This window comes from Salvelinus fontinalis, chromosome 25 (genome assembly GCF_029448725.1).
Source record: "Salvelinus fontinalis isolate EN_2023a chromosome 25, ASM2944872v1, whole genome shotgun sequence".
Classification (NCBI taxonomy): domain Eukaryota; kingdom Metazoa; phylum Chordata; class Actinopteri; order Salmoniformes; family Salmonidae; genus Salvelinus; species Salvelinus fontinalis.
In genome coordinates, this window is record NC_074689.1 from 23,629,502 (window position 1) to 23,644,979 (window position 15,478).

The following is a 15,478-nucleotide window of genomic DNA, read 5'->3' on the forward strand; positions in this document are numbered from 1 at the left end:
GACTTCGCCTTATAATAAAAGTGACAGCCGTTGAAAATAGTGGTAGGCTGAATTTTTGGGATGGTTTGTCCTCGGTGTTTCGCCTGCCATATCAGTTCTGTTATACTCACAGACATTATTTTAACCGTTTTAGAAACTTTAGAGTGTTCTCTATCCAAATCTACCAATTATATGCATATCCTAGATTCTGGGCCTGAGTAACATGCAGTTTACTTTGGGCACACTTTTCATCCAGGTGTGAAAATACTGCCCCCTACCCAAGAGAGGTTATCTGACATGTTTTCGCTTGCAAACGAACCTCCAGCTGTAGGAGACCTGGCTGTATAGAGAGATAGGTAACCTGTCAAATCAACGAATCAGTGTGGAACTGTCCCCAGTCTGTCTGCTGTGTGGAGAGATAGGTAACCTGTCAAATCAACGAATCAGTGTGGAACTGTCCCCAGTCTGTCTGCTGTGTGGAGAGATAAGTAACCTGTCAAATCAACGAATCAGTGTGGAACTGTCCCCAGTCTGTCTGCTGTGTGGAGAGATAGGTAACCTGTCAAATCAACGAATCAGTGTGGAACTGTCCCTGTCTGTCTGCTGTGTGGAGAGATAGGTAACCTGTCAAATCAAATAATCAGTGTGGAACTGTCCCTGTCTGTCTGCTGTGTGGAGAGATAGGTAACCTGTCAAATTAACCTGTTGGGGATGGGGGCGCTGTTTAGACTATTTATGCTAATTTGGCTAATTTTTGAAACGGCTTCCCACAAAATCCTTGATCGTACAATATGCATATTATTATTATTATTGGATAGAAAACAGTCTATAGTTTCTATAGGAGTTGAAATTTTGTCTCTAAGTGGAACAGAGCCCATTCTACAGCAATTTCCCTGACATGGATTCAGATTTCAGAAATGTTGGCCACTGTTCTGAAGTCAGTTAAAACGGCACTGATTTTGCTATGACTATACGGACACTTCTTACGTCTTCCCCTGGATGCCTTTACGTGATGACGATTCCAATGGGGTCGATTGCGCGTTCACAGGCCCTACAAATGAAAAAACCCTGAAGCTAGTCATTCTTTTGGAGCTGAGTCATGAGCCTAGAGGACACCGGCGCGCACCTGTTCCAAGCGTTAGTTTAGCCTGTTATATTTCTCCGGTCATCTTTTCACTCGTTATAGGAGTTAAAAACATCATAAGGTAGTTAATTTAAAGCGTTTTATAGCAATTTATATCCGTTTAGTGCGATTTTGGGACATTTCTTTTTGCAACGATGTGAAAAGTTGGGCACTCTTTTCAGTTCATCCCGAACGCAGTTGACATTTCCACATGGCAAGAGGACAGCTTTCCACCAAAAGACGATTTCTCCCAAGAAAGGATCCTTTGCCCAAGATACTGATGGAAGAACAGCTCAAGGTAGGACATTTTTATTATGATAAATCGTGTTTCTGTCGAAACATTTTAGTGGCTTAGGACGCCATGTTTTATGACGTAGCTTCGCTAGGCGCAAACTGTATTGAAAAGTAAGGATAAATTAAAAAATGTTATTCCGCAATTGTATTAAGAATTAAATTGTCTATCAATCCCTGTCCACCCTATATTTTTTAGTCACGTTTATGAGTATTTATGTATAAGAGTAGATCACTGTCTAAGTGGCGCAAGGACTTTTTCTTTACCAGCTTGTCTACATTTCACATTGTCTAACCATGATTTTGGTGGCTAAATATAAACATTTGCGATCAAACTCTATATGGAATGTGTAATATGATGTTACAGGAGTGTCATCGGAAGAATTCTGAGAAGGTTAGTGAAAAAATTCATATCTTTTGGCGATGTTGACTTTTATCGCTCACTTTGGCTAGAATCAATGCTGGGCTGCTAATTGCTATGTGCTAAGCTAATATAACGATTTATTGTGTTTTCGCTGTAAGACACTTAGAAAATCTGAAATATTGTCTGTATTCACAGGATCTGTGTCTTTCGATTCGTGTATGCTGTGTATTTTTACGAAATGTTTGATGATTAGTAAGTAGGTAAACACGTTGCTCTAAGTAGTTTTTCTATTCCATTTGTGACGGTGGGTGCAATTGTAAACTATGATATCTACCTGAAATATGCACTTTTTTCTAACAAAACCTATCCCATACCATAAATATGTTATCAGACTGTCATCTGATGAGTTTTTTTGTTGGTTAGGGGCTATAAATATCTTAGTTTAGCCGAATTGGTGATGGCTACTGGTGTTGGTGGACAAATAAAAGATGGTGGATTATGCTAATGTGTTTTTAGGTAATAGATGTACATCTTTACATATTGTGTCTTCCCTGTAAAACATTTTAAAAATCGGACAAGTTGACTGGATTCACAAGATCTGTGTCTTTCATTAGCTGTATTGGACTTTAATGTGTGAAAGTTAAATATTTTAAAAAAATATTTTTTTTGAATTTCGCGGCACTGGTTTTTCAGTGGGGGGGGGGGGGTGTGCCGCTAGCGCCACGCTGATCCTAGACAGGTTAACGAATCAGTGTGGAACTGTCGCCAGTCTGTCTGCTGTGTGGAGAGATAAGTAACCTGTCAAATCAACGAATCAGTGTGGAACTGTCCCCAGTCTGTCTGCTGTGTGGAGAGATAAGTAGCCTGTTAAATTTAACAAATCAGTCTTGAATCTCCCTTTTTGTCTGCTGTGTAGAAAGAAGACAGATAAGTAACCTGTCAAATCAGCTAACAGTGTGGAACTGTCCCTGTCCATTTGTTGTGTAGAGAAATATGTAACCTGTCACATCAACACATTTTATTTTATTTATTTTTATTTCAATAAATAGGCCATGGTGGCAAAGTAATTTCAATATAGCAATTAAACACTTGAATGGTAGGATGTGCAGAGGATGAATGTGCAAGTAGAGATACTGGGGTGCAAAGGAGCAAGAAAAATACATAAATAAATACAGTTTGGGGATGAGCTAGATTGGATGGGCTATTTACAGATGAGCTATGTACAAGTGATCTGTGAGCTGTTCTGACAACTGGTGCTTCAAGCTAGTGAGGGACGTAAGAGTCTCCAGCTTCAGAGATTTTTGCAGTTCATTCCAGTCATTGGCAACAGAGAACTGAAAGGAGAGGCGGCCAAAGGAAGAATTGGTTTTGGGGGTGACCAGTGAGATATACCTGCTGGAGCGTGTGCTACGGGTGGGTGCTGCTATGATGACCAGTGAGCTGAGATAAGGCGGGGCTTTACCTAGCGGAGACATGTAGATGACCTGGAGCCAGTGGGTTTGGCGACGAGTATGAAGCGAGGGCCAGCCAACAAGATCATACAGGTTGCAGTGGTGGGTAGTATATGTGGCTTTGGTGACAAAACGGATGGCATTGTGATAGACTGCATCTAATTTGTTGTGTAGAGTGTTGGAGGCTATTTTGTAAAAGACATCGTTGAAGTCGAGGATCGGTAGGATGGTCAGTTTTACGAGGGTTTGTTTGGCAGCATGAGTGAAGGATGCTTTGTTGCGAAATAGGAACCCGATTCTAGATTTAATTTTGGATTGGAGATGTTTAATGTGAGTATGGAAGGAGAGTTTACAGTCTAACCAGACACCTAGGTATTTGTAGTTGTCCACATATTTTAAGATAGAACCGTCCAGAGTAGTGATGCTGGACGGGCGGGCAGGTGTGGGCAGCGATCGGTTGAAGAGCATGCATTTAGTTTAACTTGCATTTAAGAGCAGTTGGAGGCCACGGAAGGAGAGTTGTATTGCATTGAAGCTCATCTGGAGGTTAGTTAACACAGTGTCCAACGAAGGGCCAGAGGTATACAGAATGGTGTTGTCTGCGTAGAGGTGGATCAAAGAATCACCAGCAGCGAGAGCGACATCATTGATGTATACAGAGAAGCGATTCGGCCCGAGAATTGAACCCTGTGGCACCCCAATAGAGACTGCCAGAGGTCCGGACAACAGGCCCTCCGATTTGACATACTGATCTCTATCGGAGAAGTAGTTGGTGAACCAAGCGAGGCAATCATTGGAGAAACCAAGAATGTTGTGATTGACGGAGTTGAAGGCCTTAGCCAGGTCGATGAATACGGTGGCACAGTAATGTCTCTTATCGATGGCGGTTATGATATCGTTTAGGACCTTGAGTGTGGCTGAGGTGCACCTGTGAAAACGGTATATGTCACACCCTGATCTGATTCACCTGTCTTTGTGCTTGTCTCCACCCCCCTCCAGGTGTCACCCACCTTCCCCAATATCCCCAGTGTATTTATACCTGTGTTCTCTGTTTGTCTGTTGCCAGTTCGTTTTGTTCGTCAAGCCTACCAGCGTTTTTCCCCTTGCTCCTGTCTGTTTCTAGTTCCTGTTTTCTAGATTTCCCGGTTTTGACCATTCTGCCTGCCTGCCATTCTGTACTGTTTGGACTCTGATCTGGATTACTGACCTCTGCCTACCCTTGACCTGCCGTTTTGCCTGCCCCCTGTTCTAGTAATACACTTTTGTTACTTCGACACTGTCTGCATCTGGGTCTTCCCTACAATGTGATAGTATAGGGCCATAAGCAAATCAAAAAATGAAAAGGGAAACTGAAATCTGTCTTACGTCGTTTATATCAAAATATCAAATTGTATTTGTCACATACACATGGTTAGCAGATGTTAATGCGAGTGTAGCGAAATGCTTGTGCTTCTAGTTCCGACAATGCAGTCACTTGTGCAAATAGAGGCGAAAAAACTCTCGACCACCTTTTCCACACACAGAAACACATACAAAGACCTCCCTCGCCCTCCATTTGGAAAATCTGATCATAACTCTATCCTCCTGATTCCTGGTTAGTAAATGTATAGATGCGCCTCTATACCAGGCGGTGTCATAGGAAGGCTCTACAAATTTGTGAATATTATGGTCTGCAGCTTGTCATGAGGTATTCTAACTCAGGTGAGCAAAACCTCAAGTCTTCCTAAATATTAGATTTTGTGTACCAGTTGTTATTGACAAATAGACACGGACCTCCGCCTTAACCTTACCCAGAGCTGGCATTTGATCTTGACGATGCATAGAAAGAACAGCTAGATGTATATTATCCATGTCCTCGTTCAGCCACGACTTAGAGAAACATAGGATATTACAGTTCTTCGGGCCCCTTTGATAGGATAGTCTCAAACGGAAATCGTCCAGTTTGTTCTTTACTGACTTTACATTCTTCAATAGAACGGAGGGTAGTGGCAGTTTATGTACTCGCCAATGTAGTCTCATCAGGAAGCCTGTTCGTGCGGCTCTCTTACGCCACCTTTTTTCTTAGTCCCAGGATTAGGGTCTGTTCTGATGCCCAGAAGCTGTTTTCAGTCAGGAAATGATGGCAGAAATATTATGTACACAAAATAAGTTGAGATCAGTGTACAAAAACACACCAAAACAGCAGAATAGGTCAGGAGTCCATAAGACGGCAGCCATCCACTGTAACGCCATCTTCCATGAATGCAACTGTTTACGTCAAATTGTTTTGTGTTCTACTTGTAGCCCTGGTTGTCTTGAAAATAAAAATGGTAATATTCTTAATTGTGAGGTTAAATATAAGGGCTGGACATGCAGATAAATAAAAGTCAGATAAATGAAAAGCAGATTTTTGCTGGGGTCTTGGGACTGATAGGGTTAAAACAAGACCCAGAAGCATTAACATCCGAATCAACAGCAGAGAATGAGATGTTGCGTTTGATCGCCCAGTCCGTCTTTCTCTTTTAGGGGATTCATATTTGAATAGCTTATAAGGCTCTCTAGGAATTTGTAGAGTTCATTCTTCCTCTCTCCCTATTTTCCATGTTCCCCCAACATCAGTGATTTTAGAGCTTTTAGTGTCTGTAACCCATTACTAGAAGTGAATGTCTTGAGTTGGAGAGGGAATGTAGTCATTAGGGAATAACTATGGTTACATCCCTTGAAATACACTCTCTCTCTCTCTCTCTCTCTCTCTCTCTCTCTCTCTCTCTCTCTCTCTCTCTCTCTCTCTCTCTCTCTCTCTCTCTCTCTCTCTCTCTCTCTCTCTCTCTCTCTCTCTCTCTGTCTCTGTCTGTCTCTCTCTCTCTCACCTGTCTCTCTCTCTCTCTCTCTCTCTCTCTCTCTCTCTCTCTCTCTCTCTCTCTCTCTCTCTCTCTCTCTCTGTCTCTCTCTCTCTGTCTCTGTCTCTGTCTGTCTCTCTCTCTCTCACCTGTCTCTCTCTCTCTCTCTCTCTCTCTCTCACCTGTCTCTCTATCTCTCTCTCTCTCTCTCTCTCTCACCTGTCTCTCTCTCTCTCTCTCTCTCTCTCTCTCTCTCTCACATGTCTCTCTCTCTCTCTCTCTCTCACCTGTCTCTCTCTCTCTCTCACCTGTCTCTCTCTCTCTCACCTGTCTCTCTCTCTCTCTCTCTCTCTCTCACCTGTCTCTCTCTCTCTCTCTCTCTCTCTCTCTCTCTCACCTGTCTCTCTCTCTCTCTCTCTCACCTGTCTCTCTCTCTCTCTCACCTGTCTCTCTCGCTCTCTCGCTCTCTCACCTGTCTCTCTTTCTCTCTCACCTGTCTCTCTCTCTCTCTCTCTCTCTCACCTGTCTCTCGCTCTCTCGCTCTCTCGCTCTCTCACCTGTCTCTCTCTCTCACCTGTCCCCCCAGTTGTTCTTCAACCCTGACACCTAGCTGAAGATCACCATCCAGCCCGGCAAGCACAGCCTCTAATCTGACTAGGTATCCCCCTTTCCGTTTCCCTTTCTCTACCCTGCAGTGCTCCACCACGGCCAGGAGAAATGCTCCTGCATCATCTGTAACACCGTTAACCACGTCTGGCAGAGAGAGGTGAGTCTGACAGGGCTGACTGGTGAGTTGATAGGGTTGACAGTGGTCTAGGGTTCTGGGGTACTTACCTGTGGTCTATGGTTCTTGGGTACTTGCCAGTGGTCTAGGGTTCTAAGGTACTTGCCAGTGGTGTAGTGTTCTAGAGTACTTGCCAGTGGTCTAGGGTTCTAGAGTACTTGACAGCGGTCTAGGGTTCTAGGGTACTTGCCAGTGGTGTAGTGTTCTAGGGTACTTGCCAGTGGTGTAGTGTTCTAGAGTACTTGCCAGTGGTCTAGGGTTCTAGGGTACTTGCCAGTGGTGTAGTGTTCTAGGGTACTTGCCAGTGGTGTAGTGTTCTAGGGTACTTGCCAGTGGTATAGGGTTCTAGGGTACTTGCCAGTGGTGTAAGGATATAGAATACTTGCCAGTGGTCAAGGGTTCTAGGGTACTTGCCATTGGTTTAGGGTTCTAGGGTACTTGCCAGTGGTGTAGGGTTCTAGGGTACTTGCCAGTGGTCTAGGGTTCTAGAGTACTTGCCAGTGGTGTAGGGTTCTAGGGCACTTGTCAGTGGTCTAGTGTTCTAGAGTACTTGTCAGTGATCTAGGGTTCTAGAGTATTTGTCAGTGGTCTAGGTTTCTAGAGTACTTGCCAGTGGTACAGGGTTCTAGGGTACTTGCCAGTGGTGTAGGGTTCTAGAGTACTTGCCAGTGGTGTAGGGTTCTAGAGTACTTGCCAGTGGTGTAGGGTTCTAGAGTAATTGCCAGTGGTGTAGGGTTCTAGGGTACTTGTCAGTGGTCTAGGGATAAAGAGTACTTGCCAGTGGTTCTAGGGTTCTAGAGCACTTGCCAGTGGTATAGGGTTCTAGGGTACTTGCCAGTGGTATAGGGTTCTAGGGTACTTGCCAGTGGTGTAGGGTTCTAGAGTACTTGCCAGTGATGTAGGGTTCTAGAGTAATTGCCAGTGGTCTAGGGTTCTAGAGTACTTGCCAGTGGTATAGGGTTCTAGGATACTTGCCAGTGGTATAGGGTTCTAGGGTACTTGCCAGTGGTGTAGGGTTCTAGAGTACTTGCCTGTGGTCTAGGATTCTATAGTACTTGCCAGTGGTCTAGGGTTCTAGAGTACTTGCCAGGGGTGTAGGGTTTGTTGGTCAATTTCTTCAACAGATGATCAGGTCTATATAATTATCAAACTTACATATATTGGTAGTAGAAAGGAAACACAGACTCTTTGATTAAGTATAAAATGTGTCCTTTAGTAATACAATTGTAGGCAGAAGTTTGTTCAGAGTACAGTATTTGAAAGCTCTCCCCAGGTTCTGCAAAGTGTCTAAGACATCCTGTAACTCATATAGCCTCCCCAGTCCCCCTTGCGTGACTTTCCCTGGCAACAACATTTTAATAAATCTAACCTACCCCTGACAGCAGCAACCATATTGTCATCAATTAAAAAGCGCAGAAGTGGGTTTGACCGAAACGTGACCTTCCATCACAAGTATCGGGTCATAACAAGGTGAACGAGTCCAAGCATCTTCTGACAGGTGGCTGTTTTCATCAGGCCTGCAGCAGCCTTGTGTTCTCAGAAAACCAGTCATATTCTCAGAACATCAGACAGCCACGGTGGGGCCCAGACAGGAGGAGTATGAGTGTAGGAGGTTTCCGCCTTCTGATAGTGTCTGCAGGGCATATCACTCAAAACAGGTGTTAACACACACACAGAGGTCTTACAGTTTATCATAACACAATTTATTAACCCTTTTAAAGGTATTACGCCTTGGTTTAACCTCTTCAGGTTCTAGGGTACTTGCCAGTTGCCTCTTGGTACTTTTGGTTACGTGACTGTGTTACTCTAGTGGTCTAGTTTCTTCAACCATTATTTTTTCCAGGAAGTGAACCGACGGAGCTATGGCAAGACCTCAGCAAGGAGAAAGCATTAAGTGTACATCACAAAACGATAAACACATTACAATGAAAAATGGAGGTTGAGGTCAGAAGAGCTTATGAATCTGTGTTTTTATAGGATATCTAGCCAGTGGTCTATGGGTACTCTAGTGACTACCTTGGTTCTGATATCTAGCCTGATTTTTGAGTGCTCCGAACGCTCTTCCACCCCACTTATATAACCAAGCTACCTCATGGGTAAGCCACTGTGTCCTGGGTAAGCACCTGTCTCTGTGACACTTTGTTCTGGTTCACTAGATTTTAGAGCAGGGTTCCCCAAGTGACGGCCCGAATTTGGCCCGCGGGTGATTATATTTGGCCCCAATAAAAAGAAAATGGGGGGGGGGACATGAAAGACTAACAACATTAAAAGCTCTAAGTGAATTTAAATTTTGGAAATCTGTTCTAAAATATTCCCACGTATAATCGAGAGATATATGCGACCGTATACAAATGTATGTTTTAGTCAAATATTATACATGTTTGGGCGTCTTGCTGTCAATTTGCAGTCTGCAAATTATTTGTAATTATGTTCCGGCCCCCTGACCATCTTCTGAAGAAAAAGTCAGCCTGCGGTTGAACCTTGTTGATGATCCCTGGTCTAGAGCCATAACGTTGGAGACAAGCCTACCTATTCCCTTTCTCGGTTGACTGTGACATGATAATAACACATTTTCATCCTTAATGGACCTTGGTCAGGGTCGTGGATACTCTAGTCTATGGTGTTATGTGTTTGGGAAGCTCTCTCTTATCTCTTTCAAAAGATTACTATAATTCTACCCTGACCCACGTCTTTTGTGAACATGATTGAACTCAGGGCCCAGGGGAAAAGGACCATTTAGACGGCGAAGCTGAGAAACGGATGATATAAATAAGCAAGTGCTTGTTTGTCTGAGCTGAGAGGTGTTCGAACTGCCACAAGAATGATTTACAGGCTGATATCTGACAGGTGGTAATCTCCCCTCTTTTGTATCTCCTTCCGACTGTCTGTCTCTGCTACACAGAGTATTTCCCTACATCCCCCTGGGTATTACCTCTAATCTAGCAAGACAGTTTCCCTGAGAATGATGACACTGACCTGGGAAACACATTTCACAGAGATAAAGTGGCCTCAAAGCAAACTCTGTCTAAAATAAGGATTCTGGAGAGGGGAAGACTAAAGCCTTGGTTGGAGAGGTGCATGCAAGTGTGGTGTCATATTTCACTGGCCTGCTCTGCGTTAACACAACACACCTCGATGGGAATGCTGTTAGACGAGTCACTGGCCTGCTCTGTGTTAACGCAACACAGCTTGTTTGGGAACGCTGTCAGACAAGTCAGTGGCCTGCTCTGCTTTAACACAACACAGGTCGTTGGGAATGCTGTCAGACGAGTCACTGGCCTGCTCTGCTTTAACACAACACAGCTCGTTGGGAATGCTGTAATCTTTGCTGTGTGTTTGTTGAGCACTCCTATCTGACATTGAGTTTTGTCTCCTCCTTACATGGAGCAGCGAGAGAGACTTGAAAGGGGGAACCCCATGGAAGCAGAGTCTTTGTGTCCTCTCTGATGCTACCCCTGAGTTCCCTTTGAACTTAACAACAGAGTTAAACTTCAGCTTTCCACACATACTGATCTGATCCCTCCATTTTGTAATAACACTTTTTAAAGTCCGTAGTCTGTACAAGATGAGTCTCCAGACTTACACTACCGGTCAAAAGTGTTAGAACACCTACTCATTCAATGGTTTTTCTTTATTTTTACTATTTTCTACATTGTAGAATAATAGTGAAGACATCAAAACTTTGAAATAACACATATGGAGTTATGGAGTAACCAAAATAGTGTTAACCTCTCTGGGATATATGGGGTGCTGTTTCGACTTAGGAAAAATTGGTCTCCAAATTAAACTGCCTAGTACTCAATTCTTGCTCATACAATATGCATATTATTGTTATTATTGGATGGAAAACACTCTCTAGTTTCTATAGCCGTTGGAATTATGTCTCTGAGTGGAACAGAACTCATTCTACAGCACTTTTCCTGATATGGAGTGAGATTTCAGAAATCTTGGCCTCTGGTCCCAGGTCAGTTTTAATGTCCCTGTAAATGCTATGAGGATACAAACACTGCCCACGCCTTCCTCTAGATGTCAGTAAGTGGTGACAATTTGAATGGAGTCCATTGCGCAATCAGGGCCTGTATAAAAGGCCAAAGACCGGATGTGCCGTTCTTTTGCTCCCTGCGCCTGACGCACGATGGACGTCGGACCTGCTCTCTTTCCAAGCTGTTGTTTAGCCAGTAATATATCACCGGTCATGTTTTTACTCGTTAAAGGGGTTAAAAACATCATAAGGTAGTTAATTTAAACCGTTTTATAGCAATTTATATCCGTTTAGTGCGATTTTGAGGCATTGCTTTGTGATGCACTTTGGAGCACCGGGCACGTTTCGGGGTCCCGGTCGAACGTTAGTGGACATTTAACGGACAAGAGGACATCTTTCGACCAAAAGAAGATTAGACCCAAGAAAGGATACATTGTCCAAGATTCTGATGGAAGATCACCTCATAGTAAGAAATATTTAAGATGATAAATCGTTGTTCTGTCGAAAAATGTTAAACGCATATTCCGCCATTTTCTTTGGTATAGCTTCGCTTGGCGAACCCTGTATTGCACAGTAAGGATAATTTTAGAAATGTAATTCAGCGATTGCATTAAGAACTAATTTGTCTTTCGATAGCTGTCCAACTTATATTTTTTTAGTCAAGTTTATGAATAGTTATTCATGAGACAAGATCACTGTCAAATATGGCAAATACTGTCATTTTCAGGCTAGTTTTGCTAGTATTGTCATTGTATAACCACGTTTTTTTGTGGCTAAATATGCACATTTTCGAACAAACTCTATATGTATGTTGTAATATGATGTTACAGGAGTGTCATCGGAAGAATTCTGAGAAGGTTAGTGAAAAAATGTATATATTTTGGCGATGATTACGTTATTGCTCTCTTTGGCTTGAATCAATGCTCGGGTAACGTTTGCACATGTGGTATGCTAATATAACGATTTATTGTGTTTTTGCTGTAAAACACTTAGAACATCTGAAATATTGTCTGAATTCACAAGATCTGTGTCTTTCCATTGCTGTGAGCTGTGTATTTTTAAGAAATGTTTTATGATTAGTAATTAGGTAATACACGTTGCTCTCTGTATTTATTCTAGTCGAGTTGTGATGGTGGGTGCAATTGTAAACTATGATTTATACCTGAAATATGCAAATTTTTCTAACAAAACCTATCCTATACAATAAATATGTTATCAGACTGTCATCTGATGAGGTTTTTGTCTTGGTTAGTGGCTATCAATATCTTTATTTGGCCGAATTGGTGATAGCTACTGGTGGAGAGAGAAAATGGTGGACAAAGAAAAATGGTGTCTTTTGCTAACGTGGTTAGCTAATAGATGTACATATTTTGTCTTCCCTGTAAAACATTTTAAAAATCTGAAATGGTGGCTTTATTCACAAGATCTGTATCTTTCATTTGGTGTCTTGGACTTGTGATTTTATGATATTTAGATTTTCCTTTTCATTGTGACGCGATGCTAATCAGTGAGGGGGGGGGGGTTGGGGGTGCTAGCGTCCCAACTATCCCAGAGAAGTTAAACAAATCAAAACAGATTTTATATTTGAGATTCTTCAAATAGCCACCCTTTGCCTTGATGACAGCTTTCCACACTCTTGGGATTCTCTCAACAAGCTTCACCTGGAATGCTTTTCCAAAAGTCTTGAAGGAGTTCAAACATATGCTGAGCACTTGTTGGCTGCTTATCCTTCATTCTGCGGTCCGACTCATCCCAAACCATCTCGATTTGGTTGAGGTCGGGGGATTGTGGAGGCCAGGTCATCTTGCGCAGCATTCCATCACTCTCCTTCTTGGTCAAATAGCCCTTACACAGCCTGGATGTGTGTTGGGTCATTGTCCTGTTGGAAAACAAATTATAGTCCCACTAAGCTCAAACCAGATGGGATGGCTTATCGGTGCAGAATGCTGTGGTAACCATGCTGTTTAAGTGTGACTTGAATTCTAATTAAATCACTTAGAGTCACCAGCAAAGCACCCCCACACCATTACACCTCCTCCTCCATGCTTCACGGTGGGAAAGACACATGCGGAGATCATCCGTATGACGTTATACCTTTTTATAGATGCATCCTGACTTGTTTCATCCCCACCTGGTATGGCAACTGCTCCGCATCCGACCGCAGGACGCTACAGAGGGTAATGCGTACGGCTCAGTACATCACTGGGGCCAAACTTCCTGCCATCCAGGACTTCACAGTCCCCACATCCAGAACATATTCAAGAAAGCGTACGGTATTATATAGAGCCATTATTGCATGGAACTCTGTTCCATCTCATATTGCTCAAATAAACAGCAAACCTGGTTTCAAATAAACAGATAAAGCAACACCTCACGGCACGACACCTCTCCTCTATTTGACCTAGATAGCTTGTGTCTATGTATTGATATGTAGGCTGTGTGCCTTTTGTAAAAAAAAATATGTTTTCTGTAGTTCTGTCCTTGAGCTGTTGTCTATTAACGTTCTGTATTATGTTCTGTTTCATGTTTTGTGTAGACCTCAGGAGAGTAGCTGCTTCTTTTGCAATAGCTAATGGGGATCCTAATAAATACCAAAATACCAAAAAATACCATGTGGTGTCAGAGGAAGGCCCTAAATATGGCCCCCGAGTAGTAGACTGTTCTCTCTGTACCGCATGTGACAAATAAAATATAATTTGATCTGATTTAATTTTGCCTCTCCTCTCCATCTTTTCATCACTAGGTTGCTCTCTCACTCTCTCTCCGACTCTCGTTCTGCCTGTGCTTTCGTTCTTCCTTCCCTTTCCCGATCTCTCCCTCTCCTCACCTCGCCCTCCTCCATCTCTCCCTTTCCTCACCTCACCCTCCTCCATCTCTGCCTTTCCTCACCTCACCCTCCTCCATCTCTCCCTCTAAAGCCACTTGAGGAGCAGTGCAGAGTTGACACTGTCTCTGAGGTTCTGTCATCTCCCTCAGTGAAATAGTCCTCCTATCATCATTTTCTTTGATGGGTCATATGTCACAACCTCATATTTCAATCAGGTGGAGGAGGAGAATGTGGGTCGCCACGAAATTAACATCCACACATTTGTAATTAAGCCAACGAAGTCAGAGAGGTGGGAGAAGTGGATTCAATACATGTAGAACATCTTTGAATGGGGTTTCCCTCCATGACGTTTCATATAGTGCTGAGTTATTAATGCTTTTTGAGGTCGGTTTTGGTTTCGTCTCAACTACAAAAAATTAGCACGGTTTACGATTTCGGTTTCGATATTAAAAAAACAAAAACATTAATTGCATTATGAAATAATTTGAGTCCTTTTTAATGGAAATTCGAAAGCCTAAAGTAGTGAACATTCAATTGCAAAAATATTGAACATTTTCTATTGTCTCTGTTAGGTTTACATTGGGTATATATCAATAGAAAAATAGGATATTAGAGGTGTTCTGAGCTAGGGCTTAGTCACTTGGGGCCCAGAGAGGGGAGAGGTCAGGCTTGTCTTCATATCTCAATGTATCTGTTAAACCATCTGGTGCTATGAAGAATATCAGAAGGGGAGGAGGACAGAATGGAGGCTTGTCTTCTTATGTGAATGTGTCTGTAACTATTGTACGTCCTTTCTGAGGTTGCCCTTATCTTGACCTAGTATATGACCTAAGAGGCTCACTGTCTTTTCTGATCTTGTCCAGGAGGGGGTGTATTTGAGATGGGAGTATCTAGAATTGACATTTGATATATGCCATTGGATGAGGTAATGTTTTGGTCCTAAATGGTACCAAGAACGAGATTAGAATCTCATGTAAAGAGACCAAACTGAATGATAATTTATAGCTAATGCTATCTGGGTGGGATACTCCTCTTTCAAGTAAAATGTTCTTTGTAATGTTCCTAAGATCTGTTATTTGTCATGTGGGTTGATAGGGGTGTGTCTTGGCTATAAATGATACTAAGAATTGTTTTGTAATGACTCTCAGAGAATTCATTTATATACACTGAATTGATCTGAGAGTCAAAAGGGGCTATGGTGAAGCTCATATATAATTAAAGATGGACTTTATAATATAACTCTGACTTGTGTGTGGTTTGCTCTCTCATCATTGAGTAATACAGGAAATTACCACGAAATACCGCTGACGTTACACCGCTGACGTTACACCGCTGACGTTACACCGCTGACGTTATACCACTGACGTTATACCACTGACGTTACACCGCTGACGTTATACCACTGACATTACACCGCTGACGTTACACCGCTGACGTTACACCGCTGACGTTACACCGCTGACATTACACTGACGTTACACCGCTGACGTTACACTGCTGACGTTACACCGCTGACGTTACACCGCTGACGTTACACCGCTGACGTTATACCACTGACGTTATACCACTGACATTACACCGCTGACGTTATACCACTGACATTACACCGCTGACGTTACACCGCTGACGTTACACCGCTGACGTTACACCGCTGACATTACACCGCTGACGTTATACCACTGACGTTACACCGCTGACGTTATACCACTGACATTACACCGCTGACGTTACACCGCTGACGTTACACCGCTGACGTTACACCGCTGACGTTACACCGCTGACGTTACACCGCTGACATTACACCGCTGACGTTACACCGCTGACGTTACACCGCTGACGTTACACCGCTGACATTACA